Genomic DNA, 26,411 nt, shown 5'->3' with positions numbered 1-26,411 from the left:
AAGGCTGGTATTTGGCTAAATGAATCTGAAACTCTAAGTAAGAAAGCCCAAAGGGATGGGATTTGAAAAGTGCCTTGGTTAATAACCTGTAATCTCCTTTGTCTGAGATAGACATTCACATCCTCTAAAATGTCTATTTCAGCACAGTTAGCTTGCAGTATAGATTCCTACGCCCACCAATCTGAAAGATAATTTATGCCTGGTTCCTTGCAGGGATTGTTTTAAAACTCTAGGCTTGAAACAAGGCAAACACGGACTTTGGGTAATGCCTGGAATTAAATCCTGACCTCAGTATTACCACCAATTCCAATGAACATTAGTAAGTAGTTTCCCAAATGCACCACTTTCAAAGTTATTAATAATAATAAAAATAAATCTCTATCTCAGTTCCTTTTACCCAATGTTAGTTGGTAAAAATATACTTTATCTGAGAATTTTGTGAAATTCTCTGCTTCATTTTAGCACCGCTGAATGCTAGAAATTAGGACATAATTTAGCAATCATTTGCTTTTTTTCATGTAGCTTTGCTTTTCATAATCTGAGGCTTAGGGAAAAGACCTAATGTGTACGTGAATCATTTGGAAGGAAAAGACATCAATGGACAAATGACAGGCCTGAAGAAAAGGAGAGTGATAACGAAAGGAATGTCTAACCACAGAGATCTCCTTAATTTGGAAATCTGAATAAACGATGATGTTAAACTGCCGTCTTTCAATGGCAACTAAAAACTACTACTAACCTCAGAGTTCTTACTTTTTTAAATGATAGAAGCTTATAGTTTATTTGGTGATGGATTATCATAATTTAGTGTTTTAAAAGCTAGCAAAGAAGTAATCTCTTGTCATCCAAGAAATTTACATATGAAAAAGGCAGATGTCTTTAAAGTGCTTTAGACAAACCACACAATATTTCCTATTTGGGATAAATAGCCTTTGGGGTTTTTGTACAACATAATTAATGCATGTGTACATATGTATATATACACAGATGCATGCATATATATTATACATGTGCCTTATTTAAGCAAGCACGTTGATTAGATCGACACAGCTTTTTATCATGATCTGGGGAAGCTTTTTCCACCCATAATTTATATTAATTAGTAATTAGTTAATTGGTTTAGCAATCTGTTATTGATCTGTATCCTCCTCCAAAAGATATGTTAAAGTCCTAACCTCCAGTATCTGTGAATGTAGCGTTATTTGGAAATAGAGTCTTTGCAGATGTAATCAAGTTAAGATGAGGCCATTAGGATAGGCTCTAATCCAATAGGATTGGTTTCCTTATAAGAAGAAAATGCCATGTGCAAATAGAGACATGCAGGAGGAATGCCATATGACAACAAAGGCAGAGATTAGAGTGATGTAGCAGCAAGCCACAGCATGCGAAGGACTGATCGCCACCAAAGAAGCAAGGGAAGATTCTGTGTAGAATATGAGAGGAAGCACAGCCCTGACAACACCTTGATTTCAGACCCCCACCCTCTAGAAGTACGACAGGATAAATTTCTGTTGTTCTAAGGCACCACGCTAGCGTTAGTTATAGAAGCCCTAGGAAATGAATATGCCATCTAATTGGTCATTCAACAAATATTTGTTGAGCTCTTTTTATGAACCTGAGATTGTGCTAGCTGCCAGAGTTACAACACTGGGTTATACAGATTATGACTGTGCTCTTATGGAAGAAAAACAATAGGATAAAACATGGTCCAGAGGCAGAACCGACTATTGTGGGAGCATAAATCAGAGGCTGCTAATAGAGGGCCATGGAAGCATTCCCACTGTAAGTGACTTTGTGCTGAAATTTGGAGGATGAGTAGGAGTTAGCCTAGAAAGGAATGGGGGAAGCTTGTTTCAGACACGAGAAAACCACATGGCCAAGCTCTGAAAAGCAAAAGAGAAGGCTTGAACATTCAATGAACTGTTATCCTATCAGAAGAAAGATACCAATGGTCAGAGATAAAAGGCACAGATTGGGAAGGCTTTGACAGTTTCTTAAGGAATTGTGATTTTTATCCTGTGGGAGGGAGAAGATATTTAGGATTTTTTTTTTAAAAAAGAGGTTGATATGATCAGATTTCCATTGAGAAAAAACACGCTGGCTGCAGTGTGGAAAATAGATTGGAAAGTGAGAAAGACTAAACATGGGCAGCCTGCACCTTGGGAAAGCTGATAGATTTCAACAAGCATTCTGCTATGGATTTGCCCATTGTTTCAATTCTCAAGGACTTTCACATGTAATTTTACGTGAAACTTCCACCAAACTGAAGAGGAAAGTAGACCAGAGATGACTCTCCAGTTTACCTAGTCAAGAACTGTGACACAACAAAATAAAGCAAATTGCCAGGAATCACACAGCTGGTTGACAATGAAACTGGAACTGCAAACGTGTCCTGTTAACTTCCTGCCATGTGTGCACTCCATTATATAGGAATGCACATTGCCCTCTAATTAAAATTTTACTGCCATCAGGGGGAAGGCATCACTGCATAAAGCCAGGATAATGCACTGGAAAGCTCAATCTCCAACAGCTGGAGTAGAGGGCCTGCTGGGACTCTTCTTTTTCTCCGCAAGCACACATGTGCACAGCTCCACCAAGTGGAAGAAAACACCTCATGTTAGTTCCCAGGTTCAGGGAGGAAGAAATCTCATTCTCTTCAGCCAAAAATGGTGCAGCCAAAAATGTTCAGCCAAATACGTTGCAGGGCAGGGATTGGAGAATAATAATAATCTTATTGTGTCATTACATTTGACTATATTAGGTAAAATATATGTACTTTATTAGATGAGCCATCCAGAATTGCTGGGGGAGGAGAAGAGGAGAAGGATGTTTTTGTTTTGTTTTTAAGAAATGGGGTCTAACTATGTTGCTCAGGCTAGAGTACAGTGGCTAGTTACGTGTTACCATGGCACACTACAGCCTTAAACTCTGGGCTCAAGCGATCCTTTTACCTCAGCTTCCCAAGTAGCTGGAATGGAGAGGGTATGTTCTTAAACCATGAATCACCATCCCACTGATAATGTTGTTAGCTCTAGATGTGGCCACTAAGCAGGAAAAGAGTGTCTTCCTGATTTCAACCTAATCAGAGTTCATGTATTTGTGCACAAATGGGAAGATTAGGAGCTACAGGAGCCTTCATCCTCTGCTAAGAAAGACTCTATTGATAATGCAGTCTTCCCTCTATGGAAGACCAAGATCTCCTCATTTTTTTTTGAATTTCTAAACACACACACACACACACGTGCATATACACACACATTCCACCCAACAGAGTAGGGTTCAAAAATGGATTAAGGACCAACAATTTATGAAAGGGGCTAAACTATTTGTGAGTATTTTCTTTCCTCCTCAGGTTCATGGTGTGATAAGCAAGGTCTGTAGCCAACCTTCTCTTGGAAGGTCTTTTGCAAGACCATGTAGCTTTACTGCTGTGGCCACAGTATAGGAAGGTATAGAGGGCTCAGATTAGGCTAACACTGCTGTAAACCCTTTGTTTCCATGGTTTTTGGTGCAGTTTAAGAGGTAAAATCCACAAGGCCAAGTTCAGAATGTTAGCCTAGGAAGAAAGTTCTAAAACAGGTTAGCCACTTGTCCTACATCCTAGGCTTTCAGCTAAAGAGTCAAAGGAAACATAAATAGAGCTTATATGGTCTTGTCCTGCTCTCTGGGATAGGAAACTACATACATACAGATTGGAGACTGAACCCAACTACATTAATACAAAATGGAGACCAAACCCAACTAGTCATAAACTTTTCATTGAACTGAAGTGTCTCCACTGGGCATTTCTTCTTGGTGATCTAACAGGAGATGACTTTGGAGGATTTGAAGATATGAGACATAGTCCATCTCTTCCTTAGAGCTCTTCCCCCCATGTCAGTTGAGAAGCTCTTCTACAGCTGTTTGTTAATTAAGGAGAAGCAGTGGAAGCTGGCAATGCACAGCTAAGATTCTGGGATGTTGGAAATACAGTAATTTGTATTTGGCAGAGAGAAAATTGAAAAGCTAAACATCTTACTGAAAACAACAATCAGTGTGATGGAAAATCAGGCTCCTTCTCCAAGTCTTCAGCTTCAAGAATCAATGCCACCATGGGCTGGGTCATTGTTTGCATTAATGAAGGGCTTTAGATGAGCTTATGTCACCACTTGGATAGAGACAGCCAGGGCAAGTCTCACCTATACAGGACACACTGGCTTATTAGGGCATCCCTGGGGAAGAGCTTTTTGTGGAAAGTACTGGCATTTGGATGAGAAGAAAGCTCTAAACCCCAACAGCTGTGACAATGAATGATCCCTTGGTACTCTTTGGGAGGTGAGGAGAGACATTAACCTTGTACTGCAGCCAAATTTCATTTTATTGTATCCTTGTTTCTTAAATCTCTGCTCTCTGCCCCAAACAAGAGCAATTGGACATTATATACTATTTGATTTCCAGCCCCTAAAGTCAAGACATTGTTGTTGCCCAATAGCATCTTAAGGTAGATTAAGTGGTTACACATTCTATCATACTATGTCAACAGGGTGAGGTGGTGGGAAGTGGGGTACTAATTCATTAATAGCCATTATCTTTTGCGATACCCAGAGCAATGGTATTAAATCTACAAAACCTCTTGAGTTCGTTTCTCAGCATTTTCTTTATTCACTCAATAAATTGTTGTGGAGTAACCGGAAAGACACAAAGATGAATACTGCATGGCCCCTGCCTTGGAGTCTGCAGTCCAGTGAAGGCATGCATGTGAAGAATTAGAAAGGGCCATACTAGAAGTATATCCAGGTCATGATGGAAGCATAGAGAAAAGAGGGATCACATCTTCCCAACAAACAGTGAACTCCACATGCAAACTGAATAGAATCCCCTAATCAATAAATTACGAAATATTTATGGAGCCCCAAAATCATATTGTGACAAGGTTTTTCAAAAAAATGTAGAAACTAAGTTATGATACAATCACATGTCAGGAAGATATGTTGGAGAGGAGAGAGCAGAGAAATAGTTGTAAAAAGGAGATCTTTCTTATCAAAAGACTTGGGGAAATGATGTGTGCAGACAGAAACAAGAGGTAGTGATGGAGTGGGTGGGAAAGTCCTCCATCAAGGAAGCAATTGAATAAGAATCAACAAACAGGTAAACAAGATAGGTAGAAGCAGAGAGGCTGGATCGGATCAGATTATCAGGCTGTTTAATGTCAGACTAAGGAGTTTGGAATTGATTTTTCATGGTAGATTGTTGCAGATTTTTGAGTAGGATAGTGATATTGACTCTGGACAGCAGCTGGATTAAATAGCTTTTATGATCTATGCATAATTAATCAGCAGATTACAGAAGTGATTCCTAAAGACTGAGATTTGAAGGAGCAATGACTCAGGGAAAGATAACTCAGCAATTAAAGTCTACAGAGATAAAAGCCAAGTAAGCATAATAGTAAAGACGGCTTGAGAATCAAATCGACCTGTTATGTGACCTCTGCCAAGTGATGAAAACTGTAAATTTTTCTGTCTGGCTTCATGTTGCTATAACACAATACCATAGACTGGGTAACTACAAATAATATACATTTACTTATCACAGTTCTGAGACTAAGAAGTCAAAGATCAAGGCACCAGCACGTTTGGTGTCTGGTGAGGGCCTTCTTGCTGTGTTCTCACATGGTAGAAGGTGCAAATGCTATGTCCTCACATGTTGGAAGATGGAAAGGCAAAAAGGGCCTAAGTTAGTTTTCTCCAGCCCCTTCATGAGGCCCTAATCCACTCATGAAGGCTGGCCACTCAAAAAGGCCCTGCCTCTTAATACTGCAAAATGGGGATTTAGTTTCAACATAATTTTGGAGGGGGCATATTCAACCCATAGTAGTGTCTATTTTCCCATGTGTATAATGAGGTTAATAATAGAGCTGATGTCATAGGTTATTAAGAGAATTAACTGAGGCAATGCAGGTAAAGCACTTTGCTTGTCCAGCCCATTGTGAACACTCAAGAAATACTAGTTACTTTTGTTGTGATAACTTTTGTTGCCTTTGAAACACTGAGGAAGGGTTTGGAGAAGTTTACTGGAAAGGAAAAGCTAATAGGATGGGGGACATTGAAAATAGGGGCAAAAATTCACGTTATAGATACAGTGAATGGCCTGGTACATCAAAATGACATAGGGAGCACAAGGGGGTGTCAGTGGAGTCCTGGACAAGTACTACTCCAATATACCTTCCTGACATGTGATTGTATCATAACTTAGTTTCTACATTTTTTTTTTTTGAAAAATCTTGTCACAATATGATTTCGGGGCTCCATAAATATTTAGTGATTTATTGATTAGGGGATTCTATTCAGTTTGCATGGTGAGTTCACTGTTTGTTGGGAAGATTTGATCCCTCTTTGTCCTCAGTGAAGTCCTCAGACTTCAACCGAGTGTCAGGCTTGGAGAATCTTCTATGAGAGAATCAAGTATACTGGATGCTCACCAAGAAGTAGCAATTAATTGCATGGAAATATTAGAACATTGTTCTTGGCTCTGAGGATTCGATTCGTCATTGTTCGAACTTGGTGCATGGCTAAAGAATGCTTTGAAAGGAGGAAAAGTAATGAAGGAATAAAATGGAAGAGCTTTGAAGTTAAAATATTACCAGGTTCCCTGGCTTCCACTAAATTAGGTTGTCACATGTCATTTATGCAAAATTTCATTATATCCAAGTTTTTATTATGGAAGGTTTCTGAAATAAAGGGAAAAGAGAGAAAACGAATTTAAATGATCCAACTTCTCTTCATAAATAATTTCATTTTTTTAGTTTTAGGATGGTTCACAGGTTATTTTATTGAGAACAAAAGAAATAAATTTCCACTACTTTATTTTGCCAGCCAATAGTCAAACTTCCCCCTTGAGTTCAACTCTGAGAAGGTAGTAATTCACTTGTCTCTTTAACAGCATGGCTGTGAATAACTATAAGAATCCAGAATTAGTGGGAATGAATTTTCTTTAGCTAGTAGCATACTAGCAAAGAGACCAAAAAGAATAAAATTTTGACGGAGGGCACATTTCCTAAAGAAACACTGACTTAATAAGTTATAAATTAACTTAAAAATATAATTTTTAGAATAAATTATAAGACAGAATGAAAAATTACATAATATTTATATATATTATGATATATAAATGCACAATGAATATTTTTATATTATTATATATAAGTATATAATAAATAATATTGAAATATGTTAAGATGCAGGATAACTGTTATAGTCTGTTCTCACGCTGCTAATGAAGAAATACCCAAGACTGGGTAATTTATAAAGGAAAGAGGTTTAATTGACTCACAGTTCTACATGGCTGGGGAGGCCTCAAATTCATGGCAGAAGGCAAATGAGGAGCAAAGTCACATCTTACATGGTGGCAGGCAAGAGAGAACTTGTGTAGGGGAACTCCCCTTTATAAAATCATCAGATCTCATGAGACTTACTATCATGAGAACAGCAGGGGAAAGACCTGCTCCCATGATTCAATTACTTCCCATTGGGTCCCTCCCATGACAAATGGGAATTATGAGAGCTACAGTTCAGGATGAGATTTGGGAGGGGACACAGCCAACCCCTATCAATAACTATACAAGGACACATGGTGAAGTAGAGAAAAGCTTATACCTACACATGGAATCACTGTGAATCTGATCATTACAAATGTACACTGATCCAGGTGCATTCTCATGGGGACTTCAATACCATAAACAGCATTGTGGTCTCTAGCTGATTTTCTAAAGTGAAAAATAACTCTTAAAAAAGTTCTTCATTTTTTACGGCTGCATAGTATTCCATGGTGTATATGTGCCACATTTTCTTATGTCCTTTGTAGGGACATGGATGAAAATGGAAATCATCATTCTCAGTAAACTATCGCAAAGACAAAAAACCAAACACCATGTGTTCTCACTCACAGGTGGGAATTGAACAATGAGAACACATGGACACAGGAAGGGGAACATCACACTCTGGGGACTGTTGTGGGGTGGGGGGAGGGGGGAGGGATAGCATTGGGAGATATACCTAATGCTAAATGACGAGTTAATGGGTGCAGCACACCAGCATGGCACATGTATACATATGTAAGTAACCTGCACACTGTGCACATGTACCCTAAAACTTAAAGTATAATAATAATAATAATAAAAAGTTCTTAACCAAATCAAACAACAATCTTCTGTCAATATGTACAGCAATTTCACACACCCTTGGAAAATTCAGTGTATTAAAACCATGAAAATTTTGTGCATGTTTATCTGTAAATGGAGTTATATTTGAGTTCAATCATTACGAATAGGATTCTCACCCATGTGAATATATTGGGGAGACTACATAGTCATGAGGTATACCAAAAAGAAAAAGAAACAGGAAATCCTAACTCTGCCATCTAAATAGCTATTATAGTACCTCTTAACATTGTGACTACCAAAAACCCACCACAAATTCCCAAAGACCCCCTTTTGGGAGCTGTCCCACCCCTACTGAGAACCAGTAGCTTAGAGCAAGAGAGCAGACAATGTGCTTTGAGTTGCCATCTGGTATTTGGCCTGTTGTTTATTTCCCCCCATAACTATTTATATTTGTTTTTGTGAAATTAAGAAAAGCTTTTGAAATTTATTTCCACATGCTGAGTTGAAGAGTACTAAGAAGAGCTCTTAAAACACAGCTCACCTATTTAGAATCAACTTCCCCAAATCTTTGGTCAGTCTTACCCATTGGATATTCTGTTTTTAAAAGAAAAAGACAAATCAATAAAATATACTTTAATAAAGGAAATAAGTAGCAAGAAACTTCCCTGGCCTATAGAGGAACAAAGTTTTTCATGATTTTAATGCACTTTGAATTGTTTTGAATGTAAATGAAGATTTTTGCTAAGTTCCCTTTTCTCTGTCTATATTTTTATTTGGACAAAATTAAATATTTAGAATGATAATGTCAAAACACTCTATGCCAGGAATTCTTAACCTGGGGTCTATTGCTGGGGCCTCAAATGTGGGCTGCAAGGATCTATAAATTTATGCAGAATTCTCTCTCTTTCTCTCTCTGATTTCTGAGAGGATTATCCATTGTTCTTATTACGGTCTCAAAATAGTTTGTTTCAAAAATGTAAGACAAACAAACAAAACAATGCTCCAAAATTTTCAACTATCAAGAATTAAGTCTAACCCAATATTTTTCTTAATGAAGAAGAAAATGGCTCAGTAGTCTTTTGAATGATTTTTCAACACAAAAGTTAAAGGAAATAGGGAATTCAGAGTGACATTCAATAAAGCAGAAAATTAACTGGAACACACCAGGAAATTGAGGTTTTATGATGTCCCTTACAAAGGTAAAGGTAACACACACACACACACACACACACACACACACACACACACACGATTTCCCAGGTAAATGATCAGCCTACATGGATTCCCAAAGGAAATGCCTGGCAACAAATCAACACTTAAGCCCCAGTGTTTTTCATGCACTCAAAGTGAAGCTGTTGTTGGTTGCTGTTAAGTTAAAAATGCATTAACTTTATATACACACTGAACTGAGTGGAAACAAAACAAAACAAAAACCTTAACTGTAAACACAATTTTCCTTGCTGTTTCTCAATCATTTTTCCTTTCTACTGAAAAGACTATGCAATGACTAACATGCCTTGCCTATTTTTATGCAACAATAGGGTAAGCCAAGGTGTGCATAATCAGTGCAATTTATAACCACTGCATCCCTTCTGTGATACGAATGAGTATGAGAAACTAATTGACCAGCATCTGCAGTTGTGTAATAAGTCAAATCTCAGCAGGCAAAGTGGGTGTGGAGCCTGAATGTTGTTTGCCTACATGTCTTCCAAATGGAACTCCCCTCTTGCAGAGTTTATACCATGCCCTATTTGAGAAGGAACATTCAAAAAGGGACACTGTGCTAGAGAAAATGAGATCAACTACAACATTTCTATCCCTCAACAAAATTAGCATTGTTTTGTTGTGAGATGGACAGTCTGTGACTATCACTTGCCTGGTTAGGCAGGTGACAACCAACATTTGTCCTTGGTCTCTGGTAATACAGCAGGAGGTTAACTTCTTCCCTTATGATGCACTCCAAATCCATAGGCTCCTTGAGAGAATGAGCTGAGCTTCAGCACTATAATAATAAAAAAAACTTCTTTCTAGAGATTCCAAATTGCTAGCTACTACTGTTCAGTTTTAACGTTTGAAGAAAGAAAGGTGATTGCAGTCCAGCAAAAATGACTAAAAGTGCTCCATATGGAAATCTATTTGGGGAGAGAAGGGAAATCATCAGTGTGCAAGGAGATTTCACAGACTTTTAGCACTTTATTTAATCCTAACAATTCTGAAAGTAGGACTACCATTCTTCCAAAATTACTGATGCTGAATTTGAGTCTCACATAGATGATACCACTAGTAAGTGGTCTAACAGGTATTTTTATCCAGGACTGTGGAATGATTCCAAAACTGATATTCTTTCATTTTACTAGTATTATTTTTTTAAAAGGCATGAAGTATAAATTTGAAAGTTTTCTAATATAAATGTAGAAATCTAAGACATATTTCTTTTGAAATGTTTTCATAATACTAAGGCATGTGTGTTTTAAACAGTGGGACAACTAGAATAAGCACAAATTGATTGCTAGAATGGAATAATTAACAAGGAATAGGATTTTTAAGATAAACTAATTTACTTCTTAGAACAACGCTATGATTGCAGATTATTTTAAAGCTGAGAAAACTGAGACTTGGAGAGATTTAATAAATTGCCCAAGGTCTTATCACTAGAAAAAAACAAGTATAGGACTTTGACCCAGGTTGCCAACTTGTTATCCATGACATCATGGTAATCAATTGTATTTTTTAGAGGAAGCTAACTGCTAGAACTAATAGATCAAAAACTTTCAAATGGATCAAACACAGCAGAAGTTTATTTTTGTGGTCACATTTTTTTTTGCTAGGTGGGAAAACAGATTGTTAGGGTAGTTCTCCTCCACAAAATTATTCTAGAATTCAGGGTGAGCAAGCCTTGTCCATTTTGACATATGGCCTTCCAGTTGTCCCAGGTGTCATTTCCAATTCATCTAGCTGGAGGGGAAAGGGCATGGAGGAGCTCATGTCCATGGGAAGTTTTTACAGGCCAAGCCTGGAGGTGGTATACAACAGATCTTCTCACATTGCATTTACTAGACCTTAGTCATATGGTAATACCTAAGAGAAGATGAGAAATATAGTTTAAACATGAGCCCAAGAAAGACAGGAGAACATGGTTTGGGTGAAGAAACTAGAGTCTCTGCCACACTGACTTAGAAGATGGATTGCCTTTAAAGTTAGAAAAGAATAGGTCCAGGAATGGTGGAAACTACTAGAAATTTTCTGGAAAGGCATTGCAACTGTGTGTATCAGCTAAGAACCCAGGCTATGGAATTAGGTAGCATGGTATCAAAACCAAAAGCGAATAGTCGCTACGTGACTTTAGTTTTACTTTCTCTGTATCTTAGTTTTCTCATATTAAAATGAAGACAAAGTACCGATTTCATGGGTTGTAGGTAGGATTTAATGAGGTAAAAACACAGCAGAGAAAGCTAATTGCCTTGTAATACTCATTCTTTCCTTCTACCTATTAAATAATAGAACCTTCTATGTTTCAGGAGAGCAAATGTTTCCCAGTAAGAGACTATTTCTTGGACTTCCTTGTAAGTATGGCCTTACTTCCTGGGTATGGCCATGTCATACTGAGCAATTTATGAGCTCAATAAATTCAGCAATTTATTCAGTTGGACAATGAGCTATGAGCATAATCCAGACCAGATTCTTAACAAGAAGCTGTTTGCCCTTTATTTTCTCTTTTCTCAGGGATGTCTCTTTGGTCTCTTTTCTCAAGGATGGCTCTTTGGTCTCTTTTCTTAGGGATGGGACCAGATGAGGTACAAGGAGCTGGTTTCAACCTATGAAGAAAGGAACACTTCAAAGGACGGTGAAACAACACCACAGAAGGTATCTGATGCCTTGGATGACCCAAAGATTGCTGCCCTAAGTTGCTACACTGCTCACCATTTTAGACTTTCATGTGAGAGAGAAATAATCAATCTTATTTAAAGCAGCCATTTTAGTCTCTGTGAAAGCACCAAAATAAATACCTCGCTATTACAACTGCCAAAATACCTGTAACAGTTCCTCGCACACAGGAAATGCCCAACAAATAATCAGTACTGTCTTCGTCCATTTGTATTGCTATAAAAGAATACCTGAGGCTCAGTTACTTATAAAGAAAAGACGTTTATTTGGCTCATGGTTCTACACAATGTGTAAGAAGCAATGATCTGGCATCTGCATCTGTGAGGGCCTCAGGCTGTTTGCACTCATGGTAGAAGGTGAAGGGGAGCTGGTGTGTGCAGAGATCACATGGAGAGAGAGGAAGCAAGAGAGAGAGGGGGAAGAGGAACCAGGCTCTTTTTAACAACCAGCTCTGCGGGGAGTCGGGGGACAACTCTCACAGAAACTAATAGAGCAACAAGTCACTCAGTTCCTACCCACCCCAGGGAGGGCATTAATGTATTCATGAAGGATCTGCCCCCATGACCCAAACACCTCCCATTAAGTCCACCTCCAATGCTAGGGATCAAAGTTCAACAAGAGATTTGGAGGAGTCTAACAAACCATAGCAATTACTATCAATATTTCATAAGGCTAGTATTTCTAGAGTCAATTTCTCAAGTGTATGCAAAGGAAAGGAGAGGTAACAATTCCCAGAATAAAAGCAGGGATTTGAGTAATAGGGTAAAATGATTTTGAGAAATACTGAATTAAAAGTAAATGAATTTCTCTACTGCAGGATTTCTTAGTGCTAAATCTGCTAATACTAATGATTGATCCCAAGGAAAAAGAATGTGCAAGGTTTCCTAAACTTATTAGACCATGGCACTTTTTTTCCGGACGCATATTGGTGAGATAGTAATCTGTGGATACACTTTGGGGAAATATTTCACTAGAGAATGAATTACAAAAATTGTCAAAGAACCAGGTTAAGCTTATTCCATAGGAATGCCTTATACTTATGTGTGTGGCATTTGAGTACATAAAATGATACTAATTTATATTATTATAATTAAAAACCAAGCTTCTACATTCTTCATACTGTTTTTAAAACAAATATTGTGAATCACTAGCTATAACTTTCTGAGTTAATCATGAATTTCAAAGTCAAGTAATTTATATATCCTAGGTAACCACAGAGAAAGAGAATCAGAAATGGAGAAAGACAAAGGAAACCAGTGGGGTGGGTTCAAGTCATGGCTACCCTTATGTTAATGGGGGGCATTTCTGAGACCTTGATATATTTTTCTATCCAAACCATTCTAAGCTGATGAAATAATAAGTATATATTTGGAAATAATGCATGGAAAGTAAATTCGACAACAACCAAACCACAAAATGTAAAGAAGCATGGATTCAACTGTGGCTAACACGTCATGCTGACCACAAAGTCTTTTATTAATAACAAATATCTGCGTGAAATAGTCATACAACTACATATCTCCCTTTGAAACATTCTCATAGATAAATACTACAGTTGGGGGATTTCACAGGTTATTTTGAGTCCACAGTGTTTAGCTAGGGTTTCATATTTTTTTGTTTGTGTGTCTTTTGAGACAGTGTCTCGCTCTGTTGCCTAGGCTGGAGTGCAATGGCATCATCATGGCTCTCTGCAACCTGGACCTCCTGGGCTCAAGCAATCCTCCCGCTTCAGCCTCCTGAGTAGCTAGGACTACAGGCATATACCATCACACCTGACTTTTTTTTTTTTTTTTGTAGAGACAGGGTCTCTATATTGGGTGGTTTCAAACTCCTGGGCTCTAACAATCATCCTACCTCGGCTTCTCAAGGGTTGAGATTACAGGCACAAACCACTGCACCTGGCCTGGAATTCATCTTTAAGAGATAAAATGACCAAAACTTAAATTATAGAACGAATTACAAAATATGGTTCCATTAAGTTTGATGAAGTAGCCAGCTATAGAAGCATGCTTTCACTTTCTTTCTCTCCTATCATATTAATACAAATTGGAGGAAAGAAAACAGGAATTAAAAGATCCTTACTTAACATTGTAAGATGAGTTTATGTTTTTATGAGCCAGCTGTTAGAAGGGAAACACAAAAGATTCTCTCTGACAGGCACTTATGAGGAACATACTAACAGTTGAATGAAGGTGAGCCAATTAAACCACTTACTCTTGCCTAATAGAGTTCTTTAGAGTCCAAGCACCTGGCTTGGAGTAAACATTTACTTTTTGCGGCATGATAGTTAATCAGCTCATCAGGTGGTGAAGAGCTCCATCCAGGAGGGAGTTTCTCTCTGACCTTACACTTCTCTTAATTGGAAACATCATTTAGTGCTGTAGCCCCTCTCCTTCCTTAAGTATCTCCTCTGCTTAGACGAATCCCACTTTTGAATTCAGCACTGCTTTAAGGATGGGTGTGACAAATTTAGGGATTTAGAAAGCTTCCCAGAGTTTCTCCCCAAGTGCTGAAAGACAAAAGACAGTTTTAGGTCGTACAAGAGGAAAAGAAGGCGGGAGACAGAGACTCAGCAGCTGAATATGGGGCCCTTTCAGCCTTAATTAGGAAGTGGAGGAATAAAAAAATATCCCCATTGGAGTTGTTTGGAAAAGTAGAAACTGACGTGTTTGAAATATTTAGGACAACGGAATACATTAATATCATCTTTCTCAACACTAAAGCTCTAAATGGGAGGTGGCACTAAGACTTGAAAATATCTCAAGCAATAACCTTATTTACAGATGAAAAGAGGAGATTGCAGTAGGGTTGATGTGCCCCATCAGTCAGATTGGTTAATGATAAAATTAGAATGCAAACCCTCTGGCTCCCAGTCTGGGTAGAGGTCAAGAGCATTGACTTGGCAGCCACACTATTTTGTTTGAATCTGGGCTCTATGATTAATTAACTGTGCAGATTTGAGCAAATTATTTGCCTTCTCTATCTGTTTTCTCAGCTGGAAATGAGGACAATAGTAGTATCCACCTTGTAGGGATGTTGTGAGGATTAAGTAAATTTATATGTATAAAGTACTCAATATAGCATCCCGGACAATGTAAAGTACCCTTGAACAACACGGGTTTGAACTGCATGGTTCCACTTACATGCAGATTTCCTTCTGCCTTTGCCATCCTTGAGACAGCAAGACTAACCCATTCCCTTCCTCCTCCTCCTCAGCTACTCAACCTGAAGACAATAATAACGAGGAAGACTTTATGATGATCAATTTCCACTTCTTAATGAATAGTAAATATATTTTCTCTTTTTTGTGATTTTCTTAATAACATTTTATTTTCCAACTTACTTTATTGTAATAATATAGTGTAATGTATATATATAACATATGCGTTAAAAGACTCAGTAAGATTTCTAGTCAATGATAGGCTATTAATCGTTAAGGCTGTGGGGCGTCAAAAGTTATCTACACAGCTGGGGAGGCCGAGGCGGGTGGATCACCTGAAGTCAGGAGTTTGAGATCAGCCTGGCCAACGTGATGAAACTCCATCTCTGCTAAAAATACAAAATTTAGCCAGGCATGGTGGTATATGCCTGTAATTCCAGCTACTTGGGAGGCTGAGGCAGGAGAATCTCTTTAACCCGGGAGGCAAAGGTTGCAGTGAGCCAAGATCATGCCACTGCACTCCAGCCTGGGCAACAGAGCAAGACTCCATCTGAAAAAAAAAAAAGTTATAAACAGATTTTTGACTGTAAGGGTGGTTGTCACCCCTAATGCCTGCATTATTCAAGAGCCTGCTATATAAGGATACTGTGTAAGTGTTATCAGTTTCTGTTCTTTTTCTCTGTCACCTGACTTTGGTTAAACTCTATCCTCTGCAGTAGTAGAAACAGACATTTGTCTTGTCAACATAGATGCTCAAAACCAGCACCAGTATGAGTGAGCCCACTGTGCTATAAAACCATCATGAGATAGCTTGCAAGGGCTATCTTCAGCTCCAGGGAGAGTTCTGGGCTCTCTGACTGAGCAGAGAAATCCACATGACCTATAGCTCTTTGTTGTTCCTCAGATCTACCATTCTTCAGAGTTGAAAGGATTCAAGTTGAGTTTCCTTACCTGATGAAATAGATAAGAAGTAGCCAAGGGACTAAAAATTCTTCTGCTCTTCCTTTACCCATGTGAGGTCAGCAACACAGAGCTACTAGCACCCATTACAGCTGGGGTGGCTGTGGGCTCATAAAGTCACTTGCGATTTTTTTTTTAGTTCTTCCATCAGCAGGTGCTGAAAGGCTGATAAACATTTGTCATTTACCAATCTCATGGCCATCTGGAGACACAGTTATCTCTGCAGAGCTTTTTGATACTTCTGAAAAAAGAGGAATGCCAGAGGTTGCACTCCTACTAATGCACTGACTGGGAAGCTGTTTTATCGCATCACTTCCTCCCAGTCCCACTTTCCTGGGTGAGACCTGACCATTTTAAAGCATTTAGCTGCAGGAGAAAGATGTTGCAGGGACAGATTTGCTATGACTCACAGAAAAATAAAATGTTATTTTAAAACTATTTCTTTACTTTGAACCTGGCTGGCTTCTCTTTCAGCCAAGGCTGGTGACTCAAGCTGGGCCTGTCTAGGTGTAAACAAACAAATGTAATAAACGCTTTGGCCATTTTAGTACAAGTTGGCCCAACTACATGAAACTATTCTAATGAGCTAAAGTGAGTTGGAATGGTAAACTCTTTGGGCTGTCTGCCTTTTGTTTAAACGACATGGTCTTGGATGGCAACAATAGTTTCTACAATTTATTGAGTGCTAATTATGTACCAGAAGTCTTAGACCATTGGCCTTTCTTTCTTTCTCCCACCTGCTAGAAAGTAATACATTTTTACAGCATGAAATGGTACACATCACACATACACACAGAGACAACTAAAAGCTTTATTAAATCATATGTACCTTAATACATACAATGCACTACCATGTTTTCTTATTCTGCTCTAAGTTATTTTGTGTTCTAAACTACCGGTCTTGACCCATCAAACTGATTTTATTACTCACAAATGAATTGCAATGTACAGTTAAAACCACTGCCTTAGACAAATTTGTTCCTTGTAATAACCTTTCAAGGTAGACACTTATATCAGATTCTATGAAGAATAAAGAATAGTTAATAAGGGGAACTAGTTAAAGAGGCTTGGAAGAGCTGAAATGCCTCATAGGGAACAGGGAGGTAGTCAAGATATTAGTTATATCAGGAAGCAGCTAGCACCTGTCAGGCTGGAGGAACCAAGGAAATGGTGGTTTTAGAGCATGAGGAGCTGGGCTGCCTGCAGAGAACTGACTAGCAGTGAGTGGGATCAGGAAAGGTGTGACCCCAGAAGGTGGGCTGTCCTAGGTATGCTGGAACTGAAAGAGGAGAGCAGTTACTATTGGAGATACGTTTCAAAGGGAAATAGAGACAGGGGAAAGGAGAAAAGAGGGAAATAACTTGGCTTCCCCGTGCCTCTCACCATCAGTCTCCTACTACTGCCTTCCATTGGCTAAATCTAGCTAGCAGCCAGTGCAAATGCCATTTTCAGGGATCCACTCTCTGAGATACAGAGATACAAAGGGAAAGATATCTGAGACCCAACAGCCAATCCAGCTGCACAGTGAGGTCAACTTCGTGGTATGTGGCCTGCCCAGTGGTACAGCCCCCATGCTCAGAAGGGCCCCACACCTATTTGATGCTCTGCCATTACTGTCTTGAAGTTCATGTTCTTTGAACAAAAGGGTCCCAATTTTCATTTAGTACTGGGCCTACAAATTATGAAGCTGTTCCAGTACACAGCATTGTTATTCCAATTGTACAGAACAGAATACTGTGGCTCAGAGAGTTTAAGTGGCTTACTGTGGATTTCAGAAAAAAGGAAAATTTGAAACCAGCCTGGTGTGTCTGAGGCCAAAGTCCATGGGTCCCTTTCATCCCCCAAACAGTACTAAAAAGCAGAGAGGAGAATTGTGCAGGTAAATCTTCTCCAGTTTATAGAGGGAGGCACTCATATTCTCCACCACTTCTATGAAGAAAATAATTCCTGCTATTCCCTTTTGGCCACTCCAGGCCACAAATAAACATTAACTCAGCCTTTAGGGGCTTGTTAAGAGCAGTGGAAAGGATGCAAATAGGATTTCTCCTGCACCTCCTGCTGAAGAAGCAGAGCAATTCACTATCAAGAATGAAACACTCGTTTTCTCTTAAAAATTAGCTTTGCAAGATGGATGCAAAGAAGGAAATAAGAAAATATACGGAGACTTGACTTCAACAGTCAATTCTCTTATCAACTCTTACTTCTAAATGAATGGAAGTTGCTGGTGCTGACTTCTGCCCATTCACAACAGCATCCAACTCATTTCCCTTTGTCCAACCTCACGGCTTCAGACACAAGATTTTCCTACAATGAAACCTTCATAGCCTCACTTTCTGGAATAATTCTGATTTTCCTAGCAATTAAATCAGGAATGAAGCAAAACCACTTGGCAGGAGTCATCTCAGAGGAAATATTAATTAATTCAAAGGAAGCCCTAATGCAACTAATGTAAATTCTGTATCTGAATATTTCAGTGATCCTTTGCTGTTACATAGAGTTTCTCATAAGATCTGTCTTGTGAGCATTGCTTTTAACACTGGAGGCAGCAGTTTAATGCTGCAGCATTCAATATAACAATAAATTATTACTGTTTAACTTCATGTCACACAATAAAACATTGTTAGTCATCAGTATTGCCACCATTTTTCCCCTTTCATTTCTTCATGATTTCTGGCAATCTGAGCACAAAATAACATTCTAAGTATCAGAGACTCATATAGAGAGTAAGAAACCTCAAACTGACCTCGAAGATCAATTCGACACCAATTCCAGACAGATAAGGAAGTGGAAGCTGGTGTCTGGAGGCATGCCTGGATAGAAGGGAAAACTTACGTGAGTCTTTTACCTCCATTTCCTGTTCTTTTCCTGGGATTCGCTCAATTTTCTCACTCCCCATGTAGATCTTCCTGAGTCTATATTGGGTATTCACTTGACAAACCCTGTTTACTAGGCAAAATACTGAGGACTCAAAGATGAATGCAAAATAGTCTCTAAAGGACAGGGAGTCTTGAGAAATATTGGACAATTAATTGTCTCACAATGTGATTGCAATTCATATGTCCAAGCCTGACATGGAACAAGACAGAAGGGACTAGCAAGTCTGCTAGACAAGCAAAATGAAGATGTGACAGAGTGGAGGTACCACTTGAATACTGACAACACAGACCAGAGAGTCATCCATACAATCATCATCATGAGTGGCAAAAAGATAGCTTACAGCAAGTCCGGGAGCAGTGGCTCATGCCTGTAATCCCAGCACTTTGGGAGGCCAAGGTAAGCTCATCACTTGAGGTCAGGAGTTTGAGACCAGCCTGGCCAACATAGTGAAACCCCGTCTCTACTAAAAATACAAAAATTAGCCAGATACGCTGGCGGGCCCCTGTAATCCCAGCAACTCTGGAAGCTGAGGAACGAAAATTGCTTGAACCCGGGAGGCAGAGGTTGCAGTGAGCCAAGAGCACACCGCGGCACTCCAGCCTGGGTGACAGAGTGAGACTCTGTCTCAAAAATAAAAAGAAAGAAAAAAAATGATAGCTCAGCAAAATGATACCTTAGGGAAAAATACGAATCCTAAGCTTATTTGTCAAAATGTCACCTTCTATTGTTAGGAGAAAGATGGTGTTATATTCAGAACCACCCAGTCCCTTGGTAGGACACGTTGCTTTACTCGAAAGTTTCTTCATTTCTGTACATTTCACTTTCTAATGATAAGAATCACCTTGAGGTAAGAATCCGAATCTCCAGACAGTAATGCTTCTGGGCTTTTGTATAATCAGGCAAGTTTGGGAAACCGCATCATTCTACTTCATCTGCATCTTATGAGATGGATTTTATACTTTCCGGTAGTGAATGTGGGGACTGTGCGGAAAGGGAAAGGTAATTGTGAGTACCATGATTGGCGATCCAGTCTTTGGTTCAGTTCCCAGATGGGGCAGTTCAAAAGGATCTGTCAAGTACATCATTCAACCTTAGATCAGTGACATAAACCAAGGAGACCCTATTTGATTCTATTGTAACAGAGCTTCAAACAGAAGAGATGTTTAAAAGAAGAGCACGGCCTTGTTCAGGGTCATCATTAGAAAAAGAAAGGAGAGATTCTCACCTTACATTCACCAGCACACAAAAGAGCAAAGATCTCTCTTAGAAGGTATTTCCTTTAAGAGATGAATCAGAAGAAAATAACTGGTGATTTCAATCGCTCACTGTGTTCTTTCTTCCTCTGCTCACCTTCTTCAGTTATCACCTTTAAAAAAACACTGCTGGTTTCTCAGTTCTCCTTCCATTCTTCCCTTCTCTCCTTTCCTTTGACTTTCTTCTCTTAGCTCTTTCTTCTCTGACATTTTTTTCTAGCCTGTCCTTTGACTCTTGGGCCCTTGAAGTTCCTCAAGCATTTCTGTTTGTGTTGACAATCATTTCTCTCTCTCTTTTTCTTTCTTTCAAGATCCAAGGGTCTTACTTAGGTTTTTTCTTTTCCCCCACTTAGATAAATACACTCTTAATGATTTCTAGCAGATTTTTTAAAACTAACAATCAAATAGCTACCATTTATTCAGCACCTGTTTTATTCCAAGCAACAGTATGGGGTTTGCAAATATCAGTTCCTTTAATCCTTACAATAGCTCTCTGACATAGAATTGTCAGTTCCATTGAACAGAGGAGAAAACCTAGACTCAGAGAAGTTGAATTTGCCTAAAGTGCCATAACTAGAAAGTTAAAGAGATTTGGCCATGTCCATACCCAAAGGAGCCCAGAGCTTTCTAGCAACCTAGAGGCTGAGACTGCAACTAATAAACCTAGTAAAATATAAGATCATTGTTCTTTATGATGTAATGATTTGGTGATTCTTTAAAAAATGTCATATTATTAATATCCATGAATGATGTTGGTCTCAATTACTCTTGAATTGAGGGGAACTGAAGGGGAACTTTCATTTTCCCCTTCAGCTTCTTGGTGTTGATGAGAAAGCTTCAGGGAATCTATCTAGGGAACACACACACAACTAACTATGACCTCCTGGATGTAATGCCTCACTTGTGTTTGACTTGATGGTGATTCTAATTGTGGACTAGTCAGGAACTGAATGTGTGGTTCTGGCTGGAATTCACTATGCAGTGCAACAACACAGAACTAGGAAAAAACAAAATACATGGATTCTCTTCTCAGTTTTACCACCTACCAGCTGAGTGATGCTGGGTCTGAATTTGCTTACTGGTAAAACCAAAGTTTTGGACAGATGGTCTCAAAAGTCTTGTCTAGTTCTCATAATCTGTTTAATAAGCTTTTCCTGGACTCTCAAATTAATCTGCTCAGGCAGCTAAACTGTGAACATGCCCAGAGCTAATCATGATCTATTGTGCCTCTACACTAACAGCGAACCTTGGGAAAAAGGAGAATGAATGATATGTGTGCATGAAAGTGGGAAGATGTTTGGGGTTCCACCACACTGCTCATATCATTGGGCCCTTGTCTTCCTAATGTACTTAGTAGAGAGATCATAAGCTTTTCTATTATCATGGCAATTGGCAGGCACTTAAGTATAATTCTCACTCTGATTCATGGAGGATGTTTTAATTACACCAAAGATGTTGCAGCAGTAAGCTGTATTTAATAAGTTGCTAGTTAATAGATGTTCCATGACTGTGTGGTTAAACAGACGTTATTGTCTTTTGCTGCATTGGTTTTTTATTGCTGCCTTGACAAATTATTACAAATGTAGTGCCTTAAAACAACATGAATTTATTATCTTACGGTTCTGCAGCAGTCTGAAACAGGTTGCACAGAGCTAAAATAAAGGTACTGTCAGGGTTGAACTCCTTTCTGAGGGCTTTTGGGTGGTATTATTTGCCATTTCCAGCTTCTAAAGGTTGTCCCCTTCCTTGGCTATTGAAATTCAGGCCTCCTTCTTCAAAGTCAGCGATGGTGTGTTGAGTCCTGTTCGCATTACGTCACTCTCACTTCTCTTGTGTCACCCTCTTCCACTTTTAAGGAAACTTGTAATTACAAGGGGCCCACCGAGATCATCCAGGATTATCTATTTTAAGGTCAACTGATTAGTAATAATATGGTTTGATTATGCCCCCTCTTAAATTCAGGTGTTGCCAACCTAGTAGTTTTAAGAGATAGAGCCTTTAAGAGGTAATTAGGCCATGAGGGCTGCTCCCTCACGAATGCGATTAAGGCCTTTATAAAAGAGGCTTGGCAGTGTTTGGTAGCTTGCTCTTTTGTTCTTCTGCCAGGTGAGAACATACTGTTCCTTTCCCCTCCCCTCTGAAGATGCAGTACTCACCAGATGATGGAACCTGCTGGCACTTTGATCTTGGACTTCCTAGGCTCCAGAACAGAAAACAAATTTCTGTTCTTTATAAATACCCAGTCTCAGGCATTTTGTTATAGCAGCACAAACGGACTAAAATAGTAACTTTAATTCTACCTGCAATGTTAATTGCCCTTAATCATGTTACAGAGCATATTGACAGGTTTCGGGGATGAGGATGAGGACTTCTTTGAGGAGGGTCATGGTTCTGCCTACCAAATTCCAAGTTTTTTCTCTGGGTTTCAATTTTTGATATGAATCTACATTCACCTATATATATATTCATATAGATATAATCATAGTACTTTATGAATATATAGTGGGATAATTTATTAGATATGGCATCAATCTCTATCAGAAGCTTTTACAAACTCACAGTGTAAACAGACATTAACATAGGGGTGAAGGATCATTCCTTTCATAGCTAATTAAGCTGAGCTGATCAATAAGTTTTTTAAAAAGAAGCACTTATACATATTTCAAAAGAGCCTTCAGGTTGTCTTTATAGGAGAAAGATGCTGATATTTTTTAACACAGTAGGGTTAAGACCATCTTGGGACCACCTCTGAAATTCACAAGATTTACTCTTTTACTAGAATATCAATCAACAGTCTACTAAAGACTACATATTTTACCAGTTACCTGCAAGAATTTCAGTATGTTACTTTGTGAATTTTTTAACATAGCACTGAATGTGAACACAAATAAAACTCAGTAGTATTGCTATTATTCAGTGTTATGAATAAGGGAACTGACTAACAATAAAAAAATCAAGAATGATTAACTCTAACTCTTAATGGCTTTAGAGCAGCTGGAGCCAAAAAATCAATTTACAAAAGTCAAAGAATGTCAATATGCTTATTTTCCCCATGAAAATTCTCTAGGAGTTTTGCTGGGTTTCTTATTGCTCTTGTCTTTCAAATGCCAAGTGAGAAATAGCTATCATTTTTATCTTCATGTCAGGTAAACTGAAAGCAAATGGCAAAATGGGAAACAAATGTCTAATAGTACTTAGAAAACTACTATGTATTATTTTTGTATATGCCTACATTTGAGACTAAAAATAGATCCCAATTGTTTTCTCCGATAAATTTTAGAATTTTTTTTTCTTTTGAGACCGAGTCACACTCTGTTGCACAATCTCGGCTCACTGCGACCTCCGCCTCCCGGGTTCAAGCGACACTCCTGCCTCAGCCTCCTGAGTAGCTGGGATTACAGGCATGCACCACCACTCCTGGCTAATTTTTTGTTTTTGTTGTTGTTGTTGTTGTATTTTTAGTAGAGACAGGGTTTCACCATGTTGGTCAGGCTGGTCTTGAACTCCTGACCTCATGATCTGCCCATCTCGGGCAAAGTACTGGGATTACAGGCGTGAGCCACCGCAGCTGGCCAAAACTTTAGCATTTTAAACACAATATGTAATTAAATTTTAATAAGATAATTATTTTGTTTTCAAGGGCCTTTAAAATAATATTTACAGAGATGAATAAAGGAAGAAAAAGAAAATTGAGTAAAGTATTCTTAATTTGCTTTTGACAAAAGTCTATGTACAACAGAATAGCCCAGTTCCATTTCTTTTAAAAAGGGAGTAAATTATGTATGCATTTTCAACAACTCTAATCATTAGTTCTAGTCTTTCCTTGCTGCTTTCTTCTATATATTTTTAATTGTGAACATTTTATTAAAATAGTCATATTACCAAAGAGATCTCTGTAACATCAACTCTCACATCTGAAGAAGGCGGGACAGCACATATTTTATGAGCTCATCATATTAAGAAACCTAATTTAAGGCACTGATTCCAACTGTATGGGCTTTTCTTCAAGAAATCAGTGTGAGTCCAGAAATGCCAGACTATCAGATTCATGTATTTACTGTAATCTCAGGCTGAATTCACTTGCCTCTATGCTACCTGAGCCTTCCTGAGATGATGTGCCTATGTGCACAGAGTCATATAATCAAAATACATTTCAACTGACTTCCATATGGTTGCCAGTTGGCCACAAAATAAAACTGCATGTAGTTATATGCACAAGCTGTCTGGATGCTATAAAAAGAAAATTTTGACCAGCATGATTAAATCAGCATGTATGTTAAAATATAATGGCTACATTCAAAGAACAAATTGTGTCTCTCCCATGAGCAAAATCTGGAAAAATTAGAGATACAGGCAAGATTCCACAGGTGTTTAAAGACCAAATATGTCTAAAGCAGTCATCTGTTTGTTACATGCACACACAACGTTTGTACTTTTTCCTTCACAACTCTATTTTTCTTCATATAATTCTGTATCCTAAGAGAGTAGTCAAGTCAGCCTATTTGGCAGAATTAGTGGCACATCAAGAATGGCTCTCTATAGTGGGATAACATTAAGTTTCCAGATGAATTTCCACTGCTCAAAAGAAACCCTGGGTGGAACAGAAATAGAAGCATATAATTTGTCATACAAAGTGGCCATGTTTGAATTCACCCAAGGGTTTTATGATATCCCATCACTTTTTTAAATAAATTATTATTAATGATAATACATTTATAATTTGTGCACATTAATGACAAATATAATAAAAACATCAAGAGTTATAATATACTCCTAAGTCATCTTTCTCTTCCAGACAATATTTATAAGCCTTGCAAATATCCACAGGATAGGCTTGAGTGCCATTTTATAGATCATAAGATACTCAAGGGATTTTAAAAAAAACTATTCAACTGCTATAGTACTGTAGTCACTGATATGGTTTAGCTGTGTCCCCACCCAAATCTCATCTTGAATCATAGCTCCCACAATTCCCATATGTTGTGGGAGAGACCTGGTGGGAGGTAATTGAATCATGGTGGCGGGTCTTTGCCATGGTATTCTTGTGATAGTGAGTAAGTCTCATGAGATCTGATGGTTTCATAAAGGGGAGTTTCCCTGCACAAGTTCTCTTCTCTTGTCTGCTGCCATATGAGAGGTGCCTTTCACCTTCTGCCATGATTGTGAGGCCTCTCTAGCCATGTGGAACTGTGAGTCCATTAAGCCTCTTTTGCAAATTGCCCAGTGTCAGGTATATCTTTATCAGCAGCATGAAAACGGACTAATACAGTCATGCTCTACATAATGACATTTTGGTCACTGATGGATTGCCTATATGATGTGGACCCATAAGGTTATAACAGAGCTAAAAAATTTCTATCACTTAGTGACATCATAGCCCTCATAACGTCACAGTATTACTTACATGTCTGTGGTGATGCTAGTGTAAACAAACCTACTGCACTACCACTCGTATGAGTCTAGCACATGCAATTATATGGAGTACATATTATCTGATAATGATTAGAAAAACTGTTATTGGCTTATGTATTTACTATACTGCACTTTTATTGTTATTTTAGAGTGTACTGCTTCTACATGTATTTTTTATTAAAAAAAAAAAGTTAACTGTGAAACAGCCTCAGGCAGGTCCTTCAGGAGGAATTCCAGAAGAAGGCATTGTTATAGGAGATGACAGCTTCGTGCTTGTTATTGCCCCTGAAGACCTTCCAGTAGGACAAGATGTGGAGGTGGAAGACAGTGATACTGACAATCCTGACCCTGTGTGGGCCTAGGCTAATGTGTGTGTTTGTGTCTTTGTTTTTAACAAAATTTTAAAAATTATATTAAAAAATTTAAAAATTCAAAAAAGTTTATAGAATAAGGATAAAAAGAAATTATTTTTATACAGCTGTACAATGTGTTTGTATTTCAAGCTATTATTGAAAAAGAGTCAAAAAGTTTTGAGAAATTAAAACATTTATTAAGTCAGAAAGTTACAGTAAGCTAACATTAATTTATTATTGAAGAAAGAAGATTTTTCTATAAATATAGGTAGCCTAAATATAGTGTTTATAAAGTCTACAGTAGTGTACAGTAATGTCTTAGGCCTTCACACTCTCTCACCACTCACTCACTGACCCACCCAGAGCAACATGCA

At 38.4% G+C, this 26,411-nt stretch overlaps 1 protein-coding gene across 4 annotated transcripts in view; it reads right to left on the bottom strand.

Moving 5' to 3' along the window:
• The window catches only part of NRG1 (neuregulin 1), a 1,128,445-nt gene that overhangs the window by 638,944 nt on the left and 463,090 nt on the right, over nt 1-26,411 (bottom strand). The window lies entirely within an intron of this gene.

This window comes from Pan paniscus, chromosome 7, assembly GCF_029289425.2.
Source record: "Pan paniscus chromosome 7, NHGRI_mPanPan1-v2.0_pri, whole genome shotgun sequence".
Classification (NCBI taxonomy): Eukaryota; Metazoa; Chordata; class Mammalia; order Primates; family Hominidae; genus Pan; species Pan paniscus.
Note: the sequence above shows the minus strand (reverse complement) of the source record. Positions and strands in the feature narration are given on the sequence as shown.